This window comes from Puma concolor, chromosome C1 (assembly GCF_028749965.1).
Source record: "Puma concolor isolate L17-30 chromosome C1, mPumCon1.1.hap2, whole genome shotgun sequence".
NCBI lineage: Eukaryota > Metazoa > Chordata > Mammalia > Carnivora > Felidae > Puma > Puma concolor.
Window position 1 is genome coordinate 16,331,521 of NC_141674.1, and position 20,536 is coordinate 16,352,056.

Consider the following 20,536-nt stretch of genomic DNA (forward strand, 5'->3'; position numbering starts at 1 on the left):
GCCGTTTGCGCTCCGGGCGCCCGGGGCTGCGCACCCGGGAGTCCGGAGCCACCCGGCCGCCCCCCGCCAGGCCCCTCCCCGCCTCCCGGCCGGTTCGTCCTCTGGCCCAGCCTTTCCCTGGCGCTCACCTCCCTCCAGCCTTCCGGGAGCTGGACGGGGCCTCTCGAGCTTCGGGCAGCTTGCGACAGTGGCCGGACACTGCGGGAATCCGAAACCTCGTTTCTGGCTAGCCTCAAGTTCTGGGCGCGCCCTAAGCGGCAGGGTCTTGACCAAGCCCCTTAACCTCTGTGGGCCTCTGTTTTCTCACCCGAGAAAGAAGGGTGAGAGAGAAGATCGTGAGAGAAGAAGAGCTGGAGACTGCGAGGATAGGAGAAACTCGGGGTGGGGGGTGGGGGGTGGGTGTCTGTCTTGAGCACACTCGCCAAGTCTTGCTTTGCGCTTTGGTTTTCTGTGCGCTTGTTTGATTCACCCTCTCCTATCTGGCAGATTCAGACAGCTCAGTGCCCGGCGCAGCGTGGGTGGCTGAAGCGTTCGTGGAATGAATGAATGAAGGGGCATGGGCTGCAGCCTGTACCTTGCTGGGGCAGAGTGCTCAGTTCCACAGCACGCTAACTCGTAAGCCTTACTCGCCCATCTCTAGCTCATGCCCTCTCTAGGTCTCGCATCTGATTCTGTGTCTCTCACCCTGCCTCAGCTTGCGTCCCACGGTTACGGAGAGCTGGGAGGACTTCTTGTCTAAATGGGAGAACCAAGGCCCAGAGAAAAATCACATCGCTAGGAGCTGGGGACAGAGCCACAGACCAGGCCTACGCCTTCCCTTCTGACCCTGTGCTCTTACTGTTTTAGGAGCGTGAGGCTTGCTGTCACGTGGATGGTCCTGTTTGGATGCTGGGACTGGTGCCCTCCACTCCATGGAGTCTCTGGGGCTCAGCACGAGGACGGGCTCGGTAAACGTTTGGTGCTGAGAGTAGGCAGAAGGTGGCGGGGATTTGTGGGGCTGAGCAGGAGTACAGATGAAGGCTCACATACCATATGTCTAAATATTTGCAAGTTATAAATCAAGCTAACAAAATGTGGAATAAAATATGTCCTATTCTCCTACCTTGACAAGTACACTTCCCTAGCAACCTGGAAGGCCAGCTTTGAATGGAGAATTCTCAGACTCCTCGGACCCTGTGAGGGGCACGGTGGTGCAGGGAGAGGAGACCCCTTCTTTCCCACATCTGCCTTTGGTCTGCCCCGCACATGTGAACAGCTCAGCCTGCACGTGCAAGCCCAGGCCACACCTCCTCTCCCTGCAGAGAGCTGCTCCTTGGCCACCCCTCAGGCCCAGGGGGCTGGGCGTGCCTGTGGTGGGGGTCTGTCCTCACGGGGTGGACCTGGGGAAGAGACCCACCCAGGTGCTGGAGTGGGCTTGGGGCTGTCTGGGCAGGGAATCCCAGAGGCCTGGGTACCTAGAGTATGATCTAGAGAAGGGGGCACAGGCTCCAAGTGGGCATATTCTTTGGGCCCCTGATCTCTTCTCCCTGTGATGAGAGCTTGGCCGGAGGACCAGAGTTTCAGGGTCCCCAGGGCAGGATCCACTCTTACCTAAGGGCGGAACTGAATTACTGAACCATTGTGAGCCAACAGAAGTGCTTCCTGAAGTCTCAGCGTGGTAGGGTGGGAAATAGGAATAAGTAATTATTGCTGGGGTGCCTGGGGGGCTCAGTCGGTTAAGTGTCTGCCTCTTGATCTCCGCTCAGGTCGTGATCTCACGATTCGTGAGACTGAGCCTTGTGTCAGTCTCTGTGCTGAGGGCACAGAGCCTGCTTGGGATTTTCTCTCTCTCCCTCTTTCTCTGCCCCTTACCTGCACACACACACACACACTCTCTCTCTCTCAAATAAATAAACATTAAAAAAGAATAATTATTGTTCTATAAACAGCAACAGACAAACTATTTTAGGGTGGTCATATGTGTTCCTTCCAAACCCAGACATTTTTAAGAGTGCTCAAGACTCTAACAGGAAGCAGGACCGTGCCTGGCAAACTAGAATGCCTTGTTCTGCTAAAATGTTGAGTGCTCATCTACCTCATCGTTCTAAGTGCTTTACATGGTGTCACTTGTTCAATCCTTAGAGCAAATCTAGGAAGTAGGTGCTGCTATTTCCCCATTTTACAGGTGAGGAAATGGCAGTTAGAGAAGTAAATGACCTGCCCAAGGAAAGTGGCGGACCCAGGGCTCCAGAGCCATGTCGTGTGCCTGGGCTCAGGTGTTTGGGCTTGAGTCTCTGTCCTGCAGCGCATGCCCCCTGACCGTTGGGGGAGTGCCTGGCACCCCCCAGTGTCTGTGTCTGTCAGGCGGGGACAACATTACCCGCCTCACCTTCTCCTGGGGCTGCCGGGAGACGCGCACGAAGCAGTGACTATGAGTCCTAGGAGCTGGAAGGAGCTGAGCCGGGGAGGGTGGGAACGGAGGCCCGTGGCCAGAAAGGCCCGCCCTGACTGTGATAAGGGAGAGGAGGAGTCCTCTGGTCTGAGTCAGTGGAAAGTCTTAATGTGAAAGTCTCTTTGAGGAAATGCTCTTCTAAGAACAGCCCAGTGGTGAGGATTTACATACAAGTGACTGAGAAAGTTCAATCATCAATATAGCTCTTTCATGTATAATCGCATGTGATAATAATAGTGAACATGTATCTGGTGCTTCTGATATGACAGCCACTGTGCCACAGAGGCTTTGCTTATAGTAGTAACTCATTTAATTGTGGCCACAGCCTTGGATGTAGAAACCGCTATTCCCATTTATGGGTGGTGAGGCCCAGGGGCTGCCTAAAGTGCTTTAAGATGTATCAACAACCCTATGACGGAGGCACTCTTGTGTTACATATGGAGAAACCGAGGCACAGAGGGATCCGACGGACTCCCTACAGTTCCACGGTTAGGAAGTGGCGCAGCCAGGGTTTGGACCCAGGTGATCTGGGGATGGAATCGCCCACTGACTACACCTTAGGCGTTTCCTTTTCTTTGGTTGAAGAGAACAATTCTTTAACTCTCCATGTGGTCCGGTTTTGGAGTGAGTTATCTTTCCTTACTAGAAAATTCGCCAAGGAAGGGAAACCTGGCCAAGTTTTTAATCAGGAAGAATCACATACAGCACGTCTAAAGTATTGCCAGGTCTCAGTGAATGGGTCTGAAGCAACGTGGTTGGCTGTTCTCCAGCCCGATCTTAGAAGCAAGCATCCAGTAACAGAGTGTCTGGTCAACAGGTGAGTAGGATTTCCAGTCCAGCTCCCCAGATTTTCGAGGTGGAAAAACTGAGGGCCTCGTCTTGGGGTCTAGCACATTTTTAAACCTATGCATGCATTGATCAGGGAGGTAAAAAGCAGAGGGTTCCTCTGCTGACCCCATGGCCTGCACCAGCTCGAGCTTGGCTAGACGGATCTACACAGCTGTCTCCTCTGAGCTGTCCACATGGTGCCCTGACCAAGAAGGGGCAGGATGCCTGATCAGTCTCAGCCAGCCACGCGCGTTTGTGGGGCCCCCGGCACCTCCCTGCCCCTCTCTGGGCCTGCCATTTGCTCCCTAAATTCCCTTCTAGGAATCTAGAGAGGGGGTAAAGTGGACCGTCAGGTTCTCGGGAAGCCTGTATGTGCTCCCAGCCCTGCCAGATCTCTTCCCCAATCCGAGCCTCAGTTTCTTCATCTGTGCAGTGGGAGTCATAAGAGATCCTGTGAAGAATCAATGGGACGTGTGTGAGGAATTCTAAGCCTGGGGCTCAGCTTCGCTGAGTGTCGAGTAAGGCGCTTCATCCTGCTCCCTGGTTTAAGCCCAAAGACACACTCGAATGATCTGCAGGTGTTTCGCTTGGTCCGCCACTGGGACCAAGTGTGTGTAATCTGTTGACAACATGTCGAGATTGGGAGGTTTCATAGATTGGGATCCCCAGCTTCTCTTGAAAAGTGGGGAGGTTTGGCAACAGGGGTACCCACATTCTCTGGTGAAGAAGGGTGACCTCTGTACATCTTTAATGGCTCATTCATGTCCCTGCAACCCCCTACGTAGTGCATTGAATCCTTACCATAAGTTATGAACACCCTTATTTGGCCAGCGAGGAAATAGAGGCTCAAGAGAGTTGGGATGAGTTACCAAGGTCACGGTGTTAGACGATGATACAGCCAGGACTCCCAGTGAGGACCTCTGTCACTTTCCTCTTTTGGGGCTCTCTTTCCACCCCAGCCAAGCTCTGGGTCTATGGAGAAACCCTAGTTATGAACTGATAGAAGGACTTAGGCATGTGGTGTCAATGCCTATGCGTCCCACCCTTTATCTTCAGACCCCCGGGGCTGTGGAGTTAGGGTCGGGGTCCAGGAATCAATGTGCACACCTAGAATTCTGGGAATAAACCTCTCTTGCCTACATATAAGATGATCGTAGCTTAACATTTTTATTTATTATGAAAATGTTCAAATATATACAATGGAAGAAAGTAATAGTACAGTAAACCCCCAGGTATGCATCATCCAGACTCAACAGTTACCAAAACTTGGTTCCATCTGCTTCATCTACTCTTTTTTTGTTTCTCTTTTTCTGTACTGAGTTATTTCAAAACACATTGCAGCTATCTTATCGCGTCACCTGAACACCTCAGTGTAGGTCTCTAAAGCCAGCGGCGTGCTGGGGCCGCCTGGTTCTGGCTGCTCAGAGCCGATCGTGGGCATCTCTTTTCGATTCTGTGTTCCGTGATGTCATGCCGGTAGCCTGAAATCTGCCACGTGGGAGATCTACACCCCAGAAATCAGCAAACGCTACAAAACAGGGCTCCCCTACAGTTCTCCACCCCAGAGAGTCGGCGGTTCAACATTTATCAGTGCGCCGCTGTTGGAAACACATGGACGTTTAAAAAATTTTTTTTTATGTTTACTTTTCAGAGAGACAGAGACAGAGAAAGAAAATGAGTGGGAGGGGGCAGAGAGCGAGGGAGATAGAGAATCCAGAGCAGGCTCCATACTGTCAATGCAAAGCCCAACGTGGGGCTCGAACCCACAAACCGTGAGATCATGACCTGGGCTGAAGTCTGACGCTCCACCCAGGCGCCCCTCACGTGGACCTTTTCTTACATAACCACTGTGTGATCATCTCAACTACTGAAATTAATGTTTCCATTCTAATCAAATGTCTATGACAGTTTCAAAGTTGTCTGTTTACAGATGGTTTGTCTCCTCAGGACTCAGACAAGATCCGCCTCTGACATTTGGTTGTTATGTGTCTTAATTTTTTTTAAATCTAGAGTCTATCCCTCCATGCCCACCTGTGGCTTTTTTGTGCCCGTGATTACTGGCCACAGCAGGTTGGCCGCTCCGTTCTGTTGGCTGTATGTTCTTTCCCTTATGTCCTGTCTCTAAAGTCTGAATAGGTTCCGTTCAACTTTTGATGTGTTTGTTTGCTTGTTTGTTAGAGGCGGGCCGGAAGGCTTCAGAGATGGTGCTGCCTTGTATGTGTACCTTTTCAATGCCCGCAGATGATTTGCAATAAATGAGACACAAAGTCATTGAAAAGCATTTTTAAACTTATCACGGCCTTATCATCAACATATACTACAGGTATAGCCACCACGGAAAATCTTTTGCTAGAAGGAAGGGCCGTCAAACTCAGGGAAGCTGGGCCCCTCTGATTGGGCCTCACCAGTCTGGGCAGGTCTTTCTACATTCCGGTCCTTTGGGAGTTCATGCCACGATGCTGTCACTTGGATAGTCAGATGCCCCTACCTGGTGTCTACCCTCAGTCTGTCCTGCTTTCTCTGCCCGGAACCTTGGCATTTCTTCACCTCCCTTCTCTCAGATATCTTCTAGCACGAGGAGAAAAACGAACCCAAATATCCTGTGGTTCTAGGTTCTGGATCCCATACTTGATGTGCTAATCATTTCACCCTGCGGTGGTTCGAAACTCTACCCCCAGCCCCGGGAGACGCTGTGTATCTCTTCTCCACCCCCCTGAGGGATGTGGGTCCTCACGGAACAGGGCCCGTGGCATCTGGCCTAGGGTCCCTCTGTGCACCCTGGCTCGCAGGTCCGGGGGCTTGTGCACTGACTGGCCTCAGGTTGTGGCTTTGGTCCCCGACAGGGCTCCTGCTCTTGCCTATCCTTCCCGCCCTTCCTGTCTGGATCGAATCCTGGAAGCTGGTCCCCCTCTACCTTTGTCCTCTTGTCTCCTCCTGACTCCACTCACTGACTCGGCCTGGAGCTTGCTCCTTCCTTCCAGAAACGGACCTGTGGACACACACAGGGGCTGAGCATTCTGCTTGCATCTTGAAGATGGCTTGAGCTAAGAGGTTCCCTTTGGGAAGCGGAGCGGTGTCTGGGGAACACGGAAGCATCTTATGTGCTATGCCTCACGCCAGGAGTTTGAGCCCGAGCCTGTGTTCAAGCCACCGTCAGGACCCAACCTAGGAGATGAGCTCTTCAGGCTGGCAAGGCCCTGTCAGACCATCCCTTACCCAGGCAGGAGGGTGGGCGGTGTGAACTTGACTTTTCCTCAGAGGTAATTTGCGTTACCTACATGCAAGGCCTCAGACACCTGTGATGCTGGAGTCTCAGAAAAAGAAAAAGCCTGACCTGTAAGAAAATATTCAAGGGAAGTAAGAAGAGGCATTCTGTTAAGTTCGTGGAAACAAGGATTTTGACCGGCAGTGAAGAATGACTGCATACGGCACCAGATTGCTCTTGAACGTTTATCTTCTTGACTTGTTTTTATCAGAACCTTCAAAGAATGGGTTGTTAAACTGCTTTAATAGAGGACTTAATTTTCTTTACATTCCCGGTTAGAACTAGTGATGTTAATTTGTTGTTAATTTCTCATGCTTATAGCCGAAATCCAAGGAGGACAAAGAAGGAAAATAATACAGGAAGCTCCCAGGGCTGTTTTCTGTCAGCAGCAACCTGCCCTCCTGTTGGGGAGGCACAAGCAAAGGCCCTGGGGTCAGCTAGCCTTGGGCTCTGACCCAGGTCTATCCCTCATTGGTCTTGTGCTTTTAGCAAATCTTCTCATCTGTCCCTGTGTCTCTGCTCCGCCTCCCCTCTGGGCCTTTGCATGTGCTGTTTTCCCCTGCGGGGCTTGCGGGGGGGGGGGGGGGGGTAGAAATGCACCTCAACCAGTCCTTTACTAAGCTAATTTCCTCAGGATTCAATTTACATATCACTTCCAAGAAGACTTCCTTGGGCTCCTGGTTGCATATTGTCTGTCAGCCCTCTGGACTTTTTCTTTGAAGCACTATCAACCTAATCAAAATGATTATTAAAGAGTTATTTGTCAAATTGTGTGGTGTATCTCTTCCCATGATTTATCATCTCCAAGAGGATAAGGATCATGCTTTTTTTCACTGGTGTGTTCCCACCACCACAGAGTGTTGGATAAAGAAATGAAGTGCAATTCTTCAAGCCTCAGTTTCTTCATCCAAAAAATGGGCCTATGACTCTCTTTCTTTTGAATGGGAACAGATACATCTGACAAATATTAGTTTCTTTCCGGGGCGCCTGGGTGGCGCAGTCGGTTAAGCGTCCGACTTCAGCCAGGTCACGATCTCGCGGTCCGTGAGTTCGAGCCCCGCGTCGGGCTCTGGGCTGATGGCTCAGAGCCTGGAGCCTGTTTCCGATTCTGTGTCTCCCTCTCTCTCTGCCCCTCGCCCGTTCATGCTCTGTCTCTCTCTGTCCCAAAAATAAATAAACGTTGAAAAAAAAAAAATTAAAAAAAAAAATATTAGTTTCTTTCCTATCCTTACTCCTTGCAAAAGAAAAAAAAAAAAGAACAATTTAGAGGAAATAAATGTTATTTTGAATTGTTAAGCCTGAAAAACCCGTAACTTGGGGTGCCGGGCTGGCTCAGTCGGTTAAGCGTCCGACTTCGGCTCAGGTCGTGATCTCTCTGTTCTTGGGTTCGAGCCCCGCATCAGGCTCTGTGCTGACAGCTCTGAGCCTGGATCCTGCTTCGGATTCTGTGTCTCCCTCTCTCTGCCCCTCCTCCACTCTCACTCTGTTGGTCTGTCTGTCTGTCTCTCTCTCAAATAAATACACATTAAAAAAAAAATTTTAAAAACCCCGTAACTTAAGAGAGTACACATAGCATTGAAATTATAATTGTGGAATGTTTGAGATGTGCCTGGTTTCTGCCGCAGGAGGATGGACTAAATGACTCCCTTAGGGCCTGGGGTGGAGAAGCACGTTCTCCTGGGGATGAGAGAGCGGCTTTGCCTGGGGGTGCAGGGCCCAGGGCTGGGCCGAGGAGCCCAGGAGAGTTGTGGGGGTTCCATGCCACCCTGGGAGTGGCTTCTAAGCTTCCCTTGGACTCTGCAGGGGCAGATGGGATGGCCCAGAGCACCTGCTCTCCTGCGCTGCTCAGAGGAGACTTCCTGGTGAAGGGGGGATACCTAAGTTCAGGCCTGAAAGGTTGGTCAGCTTAGCTTGGCGAGGGATGAGAGGAAAAATATTCTAGCCTAAGGGCACAGCGTCTGCATCAGCCTGGTGGTGAGGTGGCTGGGCACGTAGGAGGATGAGAGAGGTTCAGGGGGGTGGGTGGGCAGGGAAACAGGGGTGGATGGGTCCCGTGACGAAGCTGGAGGAGGGCAGCAGGGGCCAGGGCAGTTCAGGGGATGCTGTGTGCACGTGTGTGCACGTGTGTATGCATGTCTGCGCACGTGTATACGTGTGTGTGAGGGGGCAGCACCCTCGGCTTCCAGCCAGGAGCCATGCACACAGATGCCCGGCCGGCACCCGCACACATGCAGACACCCGGCACTGGAGTGTCAGAAACCCGCCAGGGCCAGAGCAGCTGCTTCTAAATCAAGGCCAAGGGCAGCCGAGGGGCCCGCTTGGGTTTGGTGGCTTTGCCGTATGGGCTGACGGGGGCTGGGGCTGAAGGGGGGCTCTCCATTAGAGATTCTGGGCCAGAATGAGCCGGGCTCGTTTGGGGAAGTTTATTTTGGAAGCTGGGATGATGCAAAATTAAGCGGGGAGGAAAAAATAGATGAGGCGGCGGTGAGGGTCTGTCTGTGGCTGGCGGGGCTGAAAGTGTCCCGCTAGAGGAGCGTTGTTGGGTAAACAGATGGGGGTGGCAGCTTTTCTGTATGTCCGCTATAAATATCCCACAGTTTGGCCGCCCCTGCTGGGGTTTCCTGGCATCGCGGGTGTGGAGATCAAGGTGCAGACACAGGGCACTTCCGGGAGCAGCAGAGGGCGGCCAGGGCACTGCTCAGATCTCAGTCCCCCGGGAGGCGGTGTGGGCACTGAGGTCTGAGGCTGAGGCCCTGGGCGGGGGCGGGAGGTGCTCCCTCACTGCTAACAGGCCGTGGATGTCTGGTGAGCCCCATTAGTCTATGAGCCTCGGTTTCCTCACCTGTGAGGTGTGGATGAGGATATGAGGCAAGGGGAGTGTCACTCCTGGCCCCGCGATGGGCTCCAGATACTCAGGAAATGCTCTGTCCATGGTCCAACCTCTTAGTTTCTGGGTGACCTGGGTGAGTTCTATCATCTCCCGGAGTCTCCATCCCATCAAAAATAGAGGGGAGGGGGCGTCTGGGAAGCTGAAAAGGAATTGTGGGAATGGACTGCAGCGTGAGAGTATTTCAGAGCTAACTGCGGGCCAGGCTGGAGCCCTCCCACTGTCCCCTGCCGCCCCCGGGGACCTCTGTCATCTTTACAACACTGTAGCACTTCGTAATAATGGTGAGGGTGATGGTACCAGCCATGCCCACTGCTGGCCTGTGATGACCCAGGGACTTGGCAAACTAGGTTATCTAAGCTCATGGTGGCAGGTTATCTTCCCAGCCACCCCATCCTATGGATGAAGAACCCAAGGCCCAGAGGGAAGGGGTTGCCCACGAGCTCCTTCGTCCAGCCAATATGTATTCAGCGAAGATCAGCCCCGTGCCAGGGCCCAGTCTAGTTACTGGGGATTTAGTGGGTCCCTGTGTCCATGGATCTCACGGCCCAGTGAGGAGAACGGACTAACCATCAGTTAAGGAGGGATACGCAGGCAAGCATCTAGCATCTAGGATGGCCTGGGACCTCCCTTTCTCCTGAATCTTTAGTGGCTGTGTTCGGGCTCCTCCTAGGACCGAGAGATTGCTGTCACCTAGTCATCAGCAGCGCTGGCCCGGAAGGGGGCAGCTGCCTGCTGAAATGAATCAGGAACAAATCAATCGGTTCTCCAAAATATCGCCTGAACACTACTCCGTGAAGACGTGTGCTGGCTTCAGTGGGCCTCGGGCTGATCGGGTGGCTGGGGAGAAGTGCATGAAAGCCTCGTTGGTACGCATCTGGACGACGTGCCATGATGGAGAAAACATTCCCATGCCTTCCCAGAGCCCAGTGAACTAGGCAGGGCAATGGTCACCCCCATTTTACAGATTAGGGAGCTGAAGTTCAGTGAGGTTAGGTGACTTTCCCAAGGACACTCAGCCAGGATGCGGTAGGGCAGGGCCTAGAACACAGGACTGCCCTACTTCGAAGCCTGTGCTTCCTCTGTAGATGGGGAAGGGCCCTGGGCCGTGGGAGAGAGGTCTCAAGGGCCCTGAACTGCCCTACAGACCCACGTCAGCATGTCAAGCTCAGCAGTGGTGCTTCGGCCAAGAGAGGGGCAGGCATTTTACCCTTGCCTCTCATGTTCCACTATGAAGTCACCTGCCTGTAGTCTGCAGGTGGAGGGGACAGAGTTTCTGGACACCCAGCTCTGCCCTTTACAAGCTGGGCCCTGGGAAACCACTCATTATCCCTGAGCCTCAGTTTCTCTCTGTGAATGCAAGGGTTGGACTTGGTAGTCTCTAGAGAACATTTCAGCTCAGACACCCCATACTTCTCCAGGGTGCCCCGTGGCCTGTCCTTGGGCCCAAGAGGGCGTAGTTGGGAGCAAGAGTTTGACTGAGACAGGACCAGGCAAGACTTACGCTATAGCCCCCAGGGGGACTTGGGCTCATGCTGATTCCAAAGTGTCCACTCAGAGTGAGCAGGGCTGGGGAGCTGAGGAGTGAACGTGTCCCCTTGGGCTCCGGGCACCCTGGATTGAGGAGGTGAAGCCAGGGCCTTTACTGTTTCCCCTCCCCATCCAGTCCCCATCCCACTGACTCTGGGACAGTGCTCCCAGGCTGCCAGAGGGAAGCATGGCACATGTGGCAGCATTAGGGTCGCAAATATCCAGGTTTTCCTCTTGCCAGATCCGTGGTGGGAATGCACTGCCCTCTCCCTTGAAGCTAGGGACAGCCATGTGACTGGCTTGGGCCAATGAAATGTGATGGCGATCAGCAACTGGCAGGGTGGTGGTGGCTTGGGCTCTGAGTGAGGACGTAGAGCAGAGTCCCCACCACCCCAGAGCATGCAGTGTGAACCAGAACTAAACCTTTGCTGTTCGAAGCCACTGAGGTTTGGGGGTTGTTTGTTACTGTGTCATAACCCGTATATCCTGACTAGAGTGCAGGGCAGGTGGATGGGACAGCAAGAGAGACGGCAGCCTTGGGATTAACTAATCGGTCTTTCCTTCCTCCTTTTATTTTACATATGTTTATTTATCCATCCATCTGTCTGACCATCTGCCCATCCATATGCCATCCTTCTGTCTGTTCATCCATCCATCCATCCAACCATCCAACCATCCATCCATCCATCCATCCATCCATCCATCCAACCACACACCTCTCCATCCATCCATGCATCCATCCATCCATCCATCCATCCATCCATCCATCCAACCGTCCAACCGTCCATCCGTCCATCCATCCAACCATCCATCCATCCATCCATCCACTCATCTGTCCAACTACCATACATTCATCTATTCATCCATCTGTCCACCCAAAGATTCAAACATAGGTCGGTTTCACCATGAAGACCAACCTTCTCTGTTGTGCCAAGATGCTTCTTTGGAGAAGACACACCCTTCTATCTGCCCGAATTGTCTCTGTCCACAGAATCTGCTCAACTTTTCCTCTTCCAAGAAGCCTTCCCTGACCTGCTTCCAGCCATAGTCAGGATGTCCAGGGGGATACAAAGGCCCACGGAGCCCCGATCGCCATGGCTGGCCTATAGATGTATTGACCGAGTCACATTCTGGAGGCATAACTGCACTTCTCCCAGAAAGAACTGAGGCATCATGGGATTTGCTAGTAGTAGTGGTCTTGGGACCTTGATTGCCCCAAATGGCCCCAAGTTCACATATCCAGGGACCTTCATCCTTGGTAGGCTTCGTGTGCCCATTTTGGGCTTGGCAAACGTGATGACCCTAGAAACGTGCTCCCCAAATCTCAGGCCCACTCTGGGCTCCTCCAGAGTTCAGAGCAGCCTTGGGATCAACCTTGAAACCCAGGTCTTATTTTGCAAAAAAGGAGGAGGAGCCATCAATGTAGGGGAAATTGGATTTTAGTGAAATTGTCAAGAGCCGGTTGGTTAAGGGAGCCAGTTAGGCCTCTGCTATTTCTTCTCGGGTCTCTCTGGCTGGTCTCGATGAAGTGCCGAGGGAGCAGAGACTGCCTTAGATGGCACTGCCTTAGACGGCCTGGTAGCAAATGCCTGGACTTTGCAAGTAGGCCATGGGGTTCTGTGTGGTCGCTGACTGAGCAGAAACATCACATCTCTGAGCCTCAGTTTTCACATCTGTAAAATGGGGATTTCCTCAGCTTAAAGGGTTGGTGCAGAACACGATGGGGTAGTGAAAATGTGTGCGGTACTGGGCATAAAGTAGGTGTGCAGTAAATTGTAGTTACCACCAACAGTGGTATGCTGGGGCTGGACTGAACCTCGCTTACTAATGTACAGGGATTTGATGTCAGGCGTGAGGGTGGTGGTGATTAAGTCCAGTCCCTGTTGTGGAGGAAGCTTAGCCTCTGGGTTAAACGTTGGGATCAGGATCAAGGGCACAATTCAATTTACATTTGTTAGGGAAAGGGAATTATTCTTTTCTAAAACTCCTACTGTGTGCCAGGTGCTGAGATGAGCAGAGTATGTGCATGATTCCTTGGGAGCCTTGCATAGGCTCTAAGAGGGATCATTAGCTCCATTCTACAGATGGTACAACTGAGGCTCAGAGAGGCCAAGGGATTGGTCAAGGTCATACAGCAAATAAAAGATGGAGCGCAGATTCTCCCCCAAGGGCCGACGGAAGGAGGCAGGAAGTGGGCCGGGGGGCAGCAGGTGGTAATGGCACTGGGGAGCTGGCAGCCTGCTCCCAGCACCTCATCTGTCCCCACAGGGCTCTTTTCTCTCTCTCAGCCCCTCACCAGGGCCACCACCACCTTCATTCTGGAGCGCACATCTCTCCCTCTTGTCAGGGCACAGAATCAGCCTGAGGACCCTGCACTTGATTTAGGCTGCAGTCCCCAGGCCCGGGAAGGGAGACCTGCCAACTGGCAGAGCCAGACCCAAGAACGTGGGCTCCGATCCCCTGCCCAGGGTCCCTCCCTCTGCAGAACTACCAGGAGGATCCCACTGCTCCACTAGTTGGTTTCTATGGGAAATGGGAACCGATGATCTGAAATCAGAACCGTCCAGAACAATTTTGGACACACAGCACAACTCAACCGCACAGAGACTTCCTTCCTTCACTCTCTGTGTCAGGGACTAAGTGTTGCTTCTTCCAGGAGCGGGGACGCTGGACCATGCTTAACCCAAATGCCCAGCGCTCGTATCAGGTACGGCAGCACCTGGGCAGGGTAGAGGCTTTGGAGCGCGAGGACATTCTGGCTTCCCTCCTTCCTCCTCCATCATGGCCTTCAGGAAGCTGACCAGAGCCCATGCACCAGGCCGGGCCTCCTCAGAAGACCGTTTCTGTGCCTTCCTGTTGCGGTTTGGACTTTGGAGAAATGCTCCGGCCTTGAACTCATCGAGGGCCGGCCCCATGTGAAGCTTGAAGTTTGTTCAGCCGTTTTGGGTTCCTGGTGGTGGGGAGCTCGGCCTTAAGCAAAGTCCAAGTTGACCGCAGGTTTCCAGGGCGACTCTGGAGTGGACAGGCCTATTTATATGTGGTGGGCATTATATCACCACTTCCCCCTACACTTCGTTTGTGAAGGTTTTTCTCCAGGGGGAAGAAGCCTGGCCTTCTTTCCACCATCACCCTTGCTCTTTCTGGCCCCTCAAAGCAGGGAGGCCGACGGGACCAGGTAAGGGAGTGCCGTGGGGGTTAGGGTGCTGGGCGCACACACACCTGGCTTTGAATCCTTTTGGTCTCAGCTCAAATGTCACCTCCTCCAAGAGCCCTTCCCTGACCACTCTGCCCCTCACAGTATTTACCACTATCTCATCATCTGTTCATTTGTCTCACTCTCTGTCCCCATAAGATGTCGCCTTCATCACAGATTCGTCCTCAGTACCTAGAGCAGTGCCAGGGACACAGTAGGTACTCAAGAAAAGTTGGCTGAATAAATACAGAAAGGAGGTAGCTCCCTCCGACAGTGTTCTCAACTTCAAGGGGCATCAGAGCCCCAGGGCGCCTGCTGACTGATGCTGCCTTGGGGCCCTGCCGCAGAGAACCTGATTCAGTGGGTTTGGGGAAGGCAGGATTCTGCAGCTGGTCCGGGGGCCACCCCTTGGGAGATACGGGCTCCGGAAGCCTGGGCCTCAATGGGGCCCAGAGCATGGCAGGGCTGGTGCTGAGCTGTGGGTTCGGCTCTCTGAACACCTGCCCCGGGGGTCTCGGGAGGGGGCCGGACAGCAGGAGGGGCCTTGGGGCCTCAGGTGCGGGTATCAGAAGGTGGACGCCGAGGGGAAGCCAGCCTCTCTCCCCACAGGCATTTGTATCATGGATCTCACCTTCTTATAATTCTTTGTTTAGTATCTGTTCCCTCTGCCAGACTGTAAGGGTCCGGAGGGAGGGGATCCAGTCAGTACCTAACTGCCCTGAGACTGAGGCAAGTGAGGCCCTGACCTTGACCCCGGGCCCTGTTCTGGTCCTCTTTGGCCTGCACTCCACCCCAGGGGCCACGGGGACGAGCGCACCCAGAGCTCAGACCTCACCCCCTCACAGTCTATCTTCCTTCCACATGCCGCTCGCCCTGCCCTGTCCCGGAGGCCTGAGCCCGCTCCCAGGTCTATGCGGGGCCCCTTCCCTGGGCCGATGCTCCCGAGGTGGACGTCACCACAGGTGTGAGCACTGCCGGGCCCAGGCGGCCACGGAGCAGATGTTCGGGTTGCACGTGCGGGCTGGGGGTCCACGCGCGAAGCCCAGCGCGGGAGGAAACGGGGACAGGCCTGAGGGCTGCAGCCCTCGGTCTTGTCCTGGTCCCATTGCCAGGGCCCACGCGGGGCCTGGCGCCTGGCTCAGCCTTTCCTTCCTTCTCCCCCGGCCTCCCTGCTTCAGGGCTGCAGCCTCCTTAGAAAGCAAGCGGGGAACTGGGGGTGGAGGATGCAAATGCGTCATTTCCTCCCCATGTGTGCTCATCATTAGGGCCTGCCGCCGTGCCCAGGGCTGCCTCAAGTTTCCATGCCTAACCCTCAAGGTGTCCAGGGGGTTAGGTAATGTTTTCCCCAGCCTGTGACGCTCAGAGAGGTGAGGCGACTCATCCGAGGCCACACAGCTGGTAGAACACCCTCCGTCGGTGACTCCAAAGCCAGTGCTCCTAGGCTGGGGGAGCCTGTGTTTTAGGAAACAGCAAAACTCTGGGGAGTCGGGTGGGTGCACGTGCTGACGCCGCAGGCCTGTTTCTAGAATGGCGAAGGGGTGGGGGTGGGGGGGCGGAGAAATGTGGGCATAGCTCCAGAGGGCACTGCACAGGTCAAGGACAGGCCCAGTCACACAGGAAGATGTCAGCAGGGTCGAAGGACACTCGGGGGCCCTTCAGGCCCTAAAGCCACCCTCAGACCTCCCAGAGCCTCTGCAAATAAACACCAGTCAAATTAGTAAAAGGGGCTGGCTGGACTAGTGCAGCTCAACCCCCCGGGGCTCCCTCCCAGCCAGGTGACTAAAAGCAGGTGGTCCCTAGAGGCAGGACTCACCACTGGGTGAGACAGGGCTCTTGTAGCCTCGAGTCCCCTCAGGAAAGGGCTGAGCCCTCAGTGTCCCCTCGGGAAAGGGCCACGTCCCCGGCCTGGGCTCCTCAAGTCAGTGTTTAATCACGTGCCAGGCACCACGCTAACTTTGTTGTCACAACAGCCCAAAGAGGTGGTGACAGTTATTATCCTCACGCTGCATAAGGAGAAACCGAGGCTCAGAGGGATGCAGTGTTTTGCTTGAGGTCACGGAGCTGCAAGTGGCGGGGGTGGGGTTGGCCTCTTGTCTCTCTGACTCCAGAGCCTGAGGGCTTGTCCTCGCCCATCCACCCGGGGTTGGCCCGAAACCTTGGGCAGGGTGGCCGGAGGGACAGGAAGAGGTGAGATCTGACTCCCGCTCCCCCCTGGCTCCCAGACAGAGCAGAAGGGGAGTGTGTGGCCCGCCGGGGCTGCGGGGAGCTGGGGTTGGCGGGGAGCAGCGAGGGTAGGGAACTCAGCCTGGCAATGCCAGCTCTTTGCAGGAAGCACCTTCGCTTGCCTGGCTAGGCTGTGGGCAGAGGGCAGCTGTGTGGGATGCCCGCTGCCACAAGCCGGACATGGTTTCTAAGGGCAGAGGGTAAACAGTCGCTTTGGCTTCTTGGGTGTGCACCTGGGGTGACGGGTCAGCCCTGGAATATTCCGGGAAGTGGAGCAGAGCAACCAGAGGCCTTGGGTTCTCAGAGTGAGGAGGAAGGCGTGAGCTGGAGCACCCCAAAGGAGTCACAGCAGCGGGCCAGAGTCCCCTCTTCAGGGAGGAGGGAGGGTCCTGGAGTCAGGACATCAGGGAGGCTCGTGCTTGGCCAAGCTGGCCGTGTCTGCGCGACGGGAGAGAAAGAGGGCACAGTAATGTCTCAGTAATCATTCCTCCTTTCTGGTCCCGTACCGTGGGCCGTCCACCTTCCAGTTCATTCACCACCCAACAAATAGTAAGCAAGCGGGCTCTGGGCTAGGCCTTGGGGTGCAGCGCCGAGTGCGACAAGCTCATCGCCCTCACCTCCACGGAACTTCAGTCTAGAAACGTTGTCCTGGCCTGCTCTCATCTGTTGTCTGTGAGGTGAAGGCAGTTCGGCAGAACACAACAGAGCACGGGAGTGGGGTGGGAGGACCACATGATAGGGAGGACTCTCAGGCACTGCAGGCTCCGGGGCAAAAGAACATCGTCAGGACCAGCTGCTGGCTCTCTCTCCTGGTTCCACTCTGGCTGGGGCTTCATTCGCGTCTGGGCGTCCTCCACGGGGGACTGAAGATGCCTGCCCCAACCAGCGTCCCCGTACTCCCCCTCTTCTATCAACACCCATGTACCCAATCTTAATCTGGATTCACCTCTGGGATCATTAGATGAGGGAGAGGGATTGTTCTCCTGAGGGAGAGGCAAAAACAGTGTGCCCGTGACTCAGGAGACAGGTATTCAAAGGCAATCCAGCCAATACTAATGTAATTATAATTGTGACCTGGTGCCACAAAGAAGTACAGGGTGAGATCAGTAAGTGGGAGAGTCTGATCTGGTTGGAGAAATCAAGGAAGGCTTCCCTGAGGAAGTGGCCTTTGAATAGGGATTGGGTGCATAAGCAGGAATTAACTGGCTAAGGATGGGGAAGAGAGTGCTGAGCAGAGGGAACAGTGCAGGTGTGAGGTTGGGTGGCCCCAGGGAGAGGGCAAAAGATGAAGGATAGGGTGGTGGGTTCTGCCCACATGGGTCTCTTTGTGCAGGTGATAGTAGGAATTTTGGAGTTTCCTTGAGAGCAACAGGAAGCCGCTGGAGAGATGTAACTGGGGCTGGCATCATTGATTCTGTAATAGTGTCTCTGGCTGCACCATGGAGAACGGGTTGAAGGGGCCAGGGGACCAGTTGGTTGGCTACCCTAGTTGTCCAGGCAGGAGACGATGGTGGCTTGAATGAGGAAAGCGACACAGGAAACAGAGACAGGTGCATGGGTTTGAAATACATTTTGGAAGTAAAATGAATAGAACTGGGTACCGGAGTGGATGGGGGTGGGGGGTGATGGGGAGAGAGAAATACCTGAAGGATGGTTTCCAGCTTTCTGGCTCGCACAGCAACCCACAGAGTGGGGAGTGAGGATTTCTGGCTCTCATTTAACAGCTCTGGAAGCCGAGGCTCTGAGGCAGGAGATGACTTACCCAAGGTCATACAGCATGTGGGTGGCCGAGCCCAGATTCCAACCCGGGTCTGTCTGTCATCAAAACCCATGTTCTTGCAGGAGACACGAACAGACACTTCTCAAAGAAGACATCCAGATGGCCAACAGACACACGAGAAGATGCTCAACGTCACTCATCGTCAGGGAAAAACAAATCACAACCACAAGGAGATACCACCTTGCACCTGTCAGAATGGCCAAGATCAAAACCTTAAGAAACAACAAGAGTTGGCAAGGATGTGGAGAAAAAGGAACACTCATGCACTGTTGGTGGGAACGCAAACTGGTGCAGCCTCTCTGGAAAACGGTATGGAGTTTCCCTAAAAAATTAAAAATAGAGGGGCGCCTGGGTGGCTCAGTTGGTTAAGCGTCCGACTTCAGCTCAGGTCACGATCTCACGGTCCGTGAGTTCAAGCCCCACGTCGGGCTCTGGGCTGATGATGGCCCAGAGCCTGGAGCCTGCTTCCGATTCTGTGTCTCCCTCTCTCTCTGACCCTCCCCCGTTCATGCTCTGCCTCTCTCTGTCTCAAAAATAAATAAACGTTAAAAAAAATTTTTTTTTTTAATTAAAAATAGAACTACCCTATGTTCCAATAATCATACTACTGGGTATTACCCAAAGAATATGAAAACACTAATTCAAATGGGTACATGCACCCCCCCCCATGTTTATTGCCGCATTATTTACAATAGCTAAATTATGGAAGCAGCCCAGTGATCGATGTATGAAGAAAAAAGATGAGGCATATATACACAATGGGATAGTATTCAGCCACTATAAAGAATGAAATCTTGCGGTTTGCCATGGTGTGGATGGAGCTAGAAAGTAATATGCTAAGCAAAATAAGTCAGGCAGAGAAAGACAAATATCACAGTGATCTCAGTCATATGTGGAATTTAAGAAGCAAAACAAACGAACAAAGAGGGGAAAAAAGAGACCAAAAAGCAGACTCTTAACTTGAGAGAACAAACTGGTGGTTACCAGCAGGGAGGTGGGTGGGGAGGTGGGGGAAACAGGTGAAGGGGATTAACCGTACACTTCTCCTGATGAGCACCGAGTACTGTGTGGGCATGTTGAATCACTATGTTGTACACCTGAAGCAGATATAACACTGTGTTAACTATAATGGAATCTAAAAAAAATAATAACCCCATGTTCTTCTTCTCCATGATTCTCTCTCTGCCATTAAGGTCTCTTCTATTAAGGCTTTGCGAAACGAGTGGCAGATTTAGAGAAGCTTGGGGAACCCAAGCTCCCCTGCTAAGGGAACACCCACAATGAGTTGCTTGAGGGTTCTAGAAAGCCCACAGCCAAGAGCCCAAGTCAGAGGGCTGGTCAGAGAACAGCCTAGGGGAGGGTGACTCAGGAAGGACACTAGCCTCTTTTACCTATAAAGAAAGGGGTGTGTGTGTGTGTGTGTGTGTGTGTGTGTGTGTGTGTGTGTTTAGCCTGGGGAATCTCAGTGTCTCAGGACAAGCAAAGAATCTGGAGTCAGGCCTGGAGGTTCAATCTTGGCCCCGTGACTTCTGAGCTCTCTCTCAAACACTCAGTCTCCTTGCTTGTAAACTGATGTCTACAATCCCTAACTTGTAGGGTGATTGCAAGACTGAGACGAAGCCATGGAACTGAGAAGGGGTCCGTAAATCGTAGCTGTTAAAATTCTTCTATGCTAACCTTGGGGTTTGAGTAGTACTGAGAGAGTCAAGCAGGCTTCCCTGTCTGGGATTCTAGGCTGGGAATTCCCAGAGGTGGGGATACTGCCGACAAATGCCCAGAGCACATGGAAGAAGTGGTGGGTACCAGCGCTAGCCTGGGGACCTTGAGCTGGTACCCTTATTCTCCACGGCTCAGGAAACTTGTTCTTCTCCAGGAAGCCTCCCCAGCATACCCCACCCCGCGTGCTCCTGCGTTCCTGCAGACTCGATTGCTCGGTGGACCTCAGTGGGCAAGGCTGTCTTCTTGCTGAGCTGACCTTCACGAATGACCACTCAGCCCCCAGAAAGTGAGACTCAGTAGAGTTGCCCAACCAGCTGAGTGACCTGGAGTAACTTAACCTCACTGTCCCTCTGTTAGCTCAGGGATCCAGAGGAGATAAGACCATCTTTCCCGGAGTGTGTTTAAGGATTCAATGAGGTAATGCCTGTGAAATGCCTGACACAGCCATAAAGAGCGCTTCCTGATGGGTTATCATCATAGATTTGTGTTCGTCTCCCTTTCTAGGCCAGGAGCCTCACGGAAGGTAGGGATTATACCTCCATGACTTCTGGTGCTCAGAGCCTGGAAGGATGCCTGACACACAGTAGGTGCTCGGTGAAGGCCTGTTGAAGAAATGTACTTCCCTTCTTGGTGTCCCCAGCAGCACCTTGCACGCGATGGAGACTCAGGATGGGGTAAAG

General features: G+C 53.4%; 1 long non-coding RNA gene across 1 annotated transcript; it reads left to right on the plus strand.

Annotated features, from left to right (window-relative positions):
• Positions 1–418: 418 nt before the first annotated feature.
• Positions 419–20,335, plus strand: LOC147577835 (uncharacterized). The gene is made up of 4 exons (XR_015254140.1): positions 419–615; positions 847–947; positions 18,200–18,446; positions 20,011–20,335. It is a non-coding gene; the product is annotated as an uncharacterized LOC147577835 (long non-coding RNA).
• Positions 20,336–20,536: the final 201 nt, after the last annotated feature.